This window comes from Arvicola amphibius, chromosome 5 (assembly GCF_903992535.2).
Source record: "Arvicola amphibius chromosome 5, mArvAmp1.2, whole genome shotgun sequence".
NCBI lineage: Eukaryota > Metazoa > Chordata > Mammalia > Rodentia > Cricetidae > Arvicola > Arvicola amphibius.
The window spans coordinates 98,926,915-98,932,826 of NC_052051.1; positions in this window are offsets into that span (position 1 = coordinate 98,926,915).

Consider the following 5,912-nt stretch of genomic DNA (forward strand, 5'->3'; position numbering starts at 1 on the left):
GATATGGGGCCTCACACATGCAGGACCAGTGCTTTCCTGTTTGGTTCCTTCTCTACTTCTCCAGCCCTCTTTTTTATTTATTTATTTATGCTTTATAGATTCATGTGGAGTGTGGTAGGCATGGCTTAAATCTCAGCACTCTGGAGGCACAGACAAGAGGAGCTGAATTACATAGCAAAGTTCTAGACCAGATGGGGCTACATAGTGAGACCTTGTCTCAACAAACAAGCAAAGAAACAACAACAAGAAAAACCCCAGACAGGATTTTTAAAACAAAAGTTTAGATGAAGTCCACTTTATCTTTTTATTTCCCAATGAACAGGTTATGCTTTGGACTGGGGATTTTAAGATCTCTGCCTGGCTGTCAACTGTGAATAGTTTCAATTAAAACAAAAAGCAAAAAACAAAAAAACCTTACCCTGCTTAGTGTTTTATGCGTGAGTGGTGATTTGTTGTTTGTTGGTTTTGAGAAGTCAAGTTGAGGTAGAGTTTCCCTTTCCACAAGAGCAGGTTTTCAGCATCATCTGATGAAAGGCAGCCTCGCTTGCTCATGGATGAGTGTTTGGGTCTGTCACTGAAGTGTCTGTTCTGCTTTGCTGATGTGTGTGTGTGTGTGTGTGTGTGTGTGTGTGTGTGTGTGTCTGGTCCTCTGCAAAACGGGCTTCACAATCTTGATTACTGCGTAGCAGCAATTGCCACATTGCCTGTCAGTATCCCACAGTGTTGGCTACAATATTTGTATGGGGGCTATACAGTGAGTTTTTTTTTCATTTTTTTATTCAAGATTTCCATCTCCTCCCCCTTCCCTCCCCTCCCTTCCACCCATACCCCCACTCCACCCCTCTCCAAAGACAAAGAGCCATCAGGGTTCCCTTCACTATGTTAAGTCCAAGGTCCTCCCAGCTCCCCCTAAAATAAGGTAGATGAATTCTTCTCACTTTGATGTCTTAATGTGGTTTTGATCATATTCATTCATTTTCCTTTCCAGATATATTTTAGAGTAATGTAGTCTGTAACTGAAAAAAATTGCTGGGACTTTGACAATAATTGTGTAAAATCTGGTTATAAAAGTTGAGAGAACTTGCATTTTTTCTCTGTTGTCTTCTTATAATCATGTCATGTGTGTCTATCCTTAGAGTATTTTTAAGTACACATCTTTTGTTATCACTATAACCTGGCAGAGGTTCTAAACACGTCCTATTAGAATTACAGCTCTGTGTCTCTTTTTGTTGAGGCAATTATAAATTACTCAAGATTTTAAATTTTCATGAATTTGTGCAATGCTTCCTTAGCCTCCTTGTTCCCGAGGGAAAGGTGAGTTAGCTATCTGCCCATTCGGCAGCCCCACAGCACAGGACAATCAGATAAGACAGGGAGTCAAGTCAAAGCAGGAACTAAGTTTATTACTGTGAGTGTCAGCTTATATAGGTTAAGTGACATCCTGTGATGTGGGGGTTCCTCTAGCCAATGAGTGACAGCCAAGCCGTCCCTCTGGCTGAAGGGGTGTCTACCTAGATGTTGCTGTCTCCTCCTCACTCAGTTCCCTCAGACTCGAGCCAGGCTTTTCTCTGTCCTACTGGCCCTGAGATACTTTTGGCCCAACACGTTTGTACTGGTATGATGAGAGACCGCTGACTTTTGTATGTTGAGCCTGTGCACAGTGACCTCGCTACACTATCACGCCGTCTGCAATGACAGGTGGCAGTGCTGCATTGCTCTTTTCTGCCTGCATGCCTTCTCTGCCTGCATGCCTTCTCTGCCTGCATGCCTTCTCTGTCTGCATGCCTTCTCTGCCTGCATGCCTTCTCTGCCTGCATGCCTTCTCTGCCTGCATGCCTTCTCTGTCTGCATGCCTTCTCTGCCTGCATGCCTTCTCTGTCTGCATGCCTTCTCTACCTGCATGCCTTCTCTGCCTGCATGCCTTCTCTGTCTGCATTCCTTCTCTGTCTTCATGCCTTCTCTGTCTGCATGCCTTCTCTGTCTGCATGCCTTTTGTCTGCATGCTTTTTGTCTGCATGCCTTTTCTGTCTGCATGCCTTTTGTCTGCATGCTTTTTGTCTGCATGCCTTCTCTGTCTGCATGCCTTCTCTGCCTGCATGCCTCCTCTGCCTGCATGCCTTTTCTGTCTCCATGCCTTTTCTGTCTGCATGCCTGTAACATGAAGGGCCGGCTGGCTTGTTGGGGTGTCTGTCCCACCCAGTACTCCACAGCCGGCAAGCCCTAAAGAAAATCACACAGAGATCTCTAAAAGTTATAAAGCTGATTGGCCCATTAGCTCAGGCTACATATAGCTCTTGAAGCTTATATTAACCCATTATTCTGATCTATTTTTGCCATATGGCTCAGTACCTTTTTCAGCTGGCAGGTCACATCCAGCTTCCTCGGTGGTCTGCGCAGGACTAGGAGGAATCAACTTCCTCCTTCCCAGGATTCTCCTGTTCTCACTGCATCATTTCTACTTCCTGTCTGGTTTTCCTGCCTATACTTCCTGCCTGGCCAATCAGCGTTTATTTAAAACATGATTGACAGGCTATAGACAATACTCTGCACCACATGCCTTTTCTGTCTGCATGCCTTTCACTTATTTTTCTTGCTGTATTGGCGTGGCTAGAGCCCTCTGCTGTTCTGAATCTGGTAATGGAAGTGGCCCTGCTGCCCTGCTCCATTCAGGAAAATCTTTGGTCTTTCATCACTCACTATGGTGTCATCTATCTGTACAGCAAGGTTACCTGTACATTCATCTTTTAAAAATTTTTTTCTTTAACATAATTGTAGCACAAATTCTATTTGGTCTAATAATAAAAACCCAGAATCAAATATTGGGGTAAATGCTGAAAGATCAGAGAGACAAAGGAGCAAGGCACAGCCACCTCTTACCAAGTTCTCAGTGAAAAAGGGGCCAAGCTCCTGTCTCCACCCTGCCTTTTCACTTCCTCTAGCCAAATCAGTTCTTGTTTCCTCCTCCTGGGTGCTGGGATTAAAGGTGTGTGCCACCACTGGTTGGCCTCTATGGCTAACTAATGGTTAGCTCTGCAGTCTAACAAGCTTTAGTTGTTAGAGCACAAACAAAATATCACCACACAAAATTTTTAATTGAGTGTTTGGGAATTACACATCACATACCAAATCACTCATTTCCCAGCCACTCCATATCTGTCCCTCAGCCCTGTAGCATCCCCCCCCCCAAAAAAAGAAAAATTTAAAAATATTAATTAACAACCAAACAAAATGAGTTGACTACAACAGCAACAAAAACACTTTAACCCCCTGTCTCGAACACCTCTTTGTTCATCTTGGTGACACCGGGAGCTGCAGTGTGTCATGCAGTAGACCCTTTTGTCAACTCAGCTTTACTTGTAAACGTTCATTGTGATGAGTTGTTGACTGGTTCAAGGCCTCTGGCTTCTGGTCCACCATCAGTTCTGGCCCCTCCCTGAAACTCCTTCAGATACCCTACTATCGCCCAGAGTCATGAAGACTGTGTGGCTATAGTTCCCAGGACCAGTCCCTTCATGCATTCTGGCAGGTCATAGATAGGGTAGATGTTGGATTGGGACAGCCCAAAGCCCTGCATGTGGGCCTGGGAAGTAGCTATTTCCATCAGTCTGGGATGCTGAGACTGCGAGTATCAGGTGAGGGATGGAGCCAATTCTTCTAAGCCCATGGTGAGGGGCGGGGCCATCTCTCTGGAGCACAGGGTGGGGTCCCCTCTACCATGAAGGGCAGGGCCAACTCTTAGGCTGCAGCAGCCACCACCAAGGGGCAAGATTAACTCTCTCAGGACCAGGGAAGTATAGTTCAGCTCGGCCCTGGGATTTCAACATGCATGGTTCCTATGGCCTCCATCATAATAATGAGCCGTGGACAACACAGGAGTTTTGCACCAATATTCATCAGGGATATTTTCTGTCTGTGTTTTTGAACTATCAGTGTTCGGTTTGGGCATCTAGCTGAGCCTTATAAATTAAACTGGGATGTACTCTTTCCTCTTGAAGAGATTATATACAATAGGAAGTTATATAGATCTGTGTAGAATTATATAGAATTTCTTCCTTTAAATTTTAATTTAAAACATTTTTTATGCATCTGCATATTGTATGCTGTGCATATCCCGCCTCCGCAGTTCCAGTGCCCCATACCTTCCCTTCCTCATGTAGATTTTAAAAATAGTAGTGTAGCTCACACGCAGCAGTTACAGGCCCCCACAACTACTAAGAGTATTTTGTCACAAGATTAACATTTTCTGGGGAATCCCTGACCCTGTGCCCTGACATTCCATCTGAACTGGTGAGTGAATGCGGACCCTGGGGCAACCTGCCCTGGAAGAGAGCACAGACCCCCTCCCCCAGCTCCCTCTGCAGACTTGTCTCTGTTTCTCCCTTACCTGCCTCTTCCAAGCCTTCCCTAGTGTTCTCAGGTGTCCTGCTCCTGTTCTAAGGCCATCCACCCAAAGGGGTCAGACTCTGGCCTCCAGGCAGGCCTGAGGATTCCTGCGGAGGGGTGCAGGCTCCTTCAGATTGTGTTGCCAGGTTCGCTGTGTGATATTCCATCCCGCCCTGCCCCCACCTTGGCCCTTTTGTCCGGGCAGTGTCCCTGGGCTGCCGGGAATCCCTGACCCTGTGCCCTGACATTCCATCTGAACTGGTGAGTGAATGCGGACCCTGGGGCAACCTGCCCTGGAAGAGAGCACAGACCCCCTTCCCCCAGCTCCCTCTGCAGGCTCATCTCTGTTTCTCAAGACCCTGTCTCTCCCAAGTCTTCCCTAGTGTTTTCAGGTGTCCTGCTCCTGTACTGAGGCCATCCACCCAAAGGGGTCAGACTCTGGCCTCCAGGCAGGTCTGAGGATTCCTGCAAGGGAGTGCGGGCTTCTTCAGATTGTGATGCAAGGAATAGGTCCTCCTCTGGCACCGGGGCGATCCAACCAGTTTCAGTCACAGCAAAGATTGGTCTAGGACACCAAGCGCCTCCCGGCTCCTCTTGAAGGAAGAGATGGGCAGGCGCCATGCAGGAGCTCCTCCAACAACATGAAAGGCAACATGACATCACCACAATCCAGACATCCTGAAACAACAAGAATTGAACACCCTATCCCAGAAGATATAGAAGAAACCGACCTTAAACAGTACTTTATGAAAATAATAGAGGACCTTAAAGAGGAGGTAAAAAACTGCCATAAAGAAATGGAGATGACAAACAAAAAGGTAGACGAAATAAATAAATCTCTCAAAGATACCCAAGAAAAACAAGAAAAACAAGAAAAAGCAATCAAACAGGTAAGGGAAACAGTACAAGACCTGATAAATGAAATGGAGGTATTGAAGAAAACACAATCTGAGGGAAGACTGGAAATGGAAACTCTGAGTAAACGAACAGAAACTTCTGAGACAAGTATTTCCAACCGAATACAAGAGATGGAAGAAAGAATCTCAGACTCTGAAGATACTATAGAGGAAATAAATTCACAGATTAAAGAACTAAACAAATCTAACAAATTCTTAACACAAAACATTCAGGAAATCTGGGACACCATGAAAAGACCAAACCAAAGAATAATTGGGGTAGAAGAAGGAGAAGAATTACAACTCAAAGGCCCAGAAAACATATTCAACAAAATTATAGAAGAAAACTTCCCCAACCTAAAGAAGGATGTTCCTATGAAGGTACAAGAAGCCTACAGAACACCAAATAGACTGGATCAAAAGAAAGCATCCCCACGCCATATAATAATCAAAACACAAAACATACAGAATAAAGAACAGATATTAAGAGCTGCAAAGGAAAAAGGTCAAGTAACATATAAAAGGAAACCTATCAGAATTACACCTGATTTCTCAATGGAAACCATGAAAGCCAGAAGAGCTTGGATAGATGTGCTACAGACACTAAGGGAACATGGATGCAAGCCTAGACTA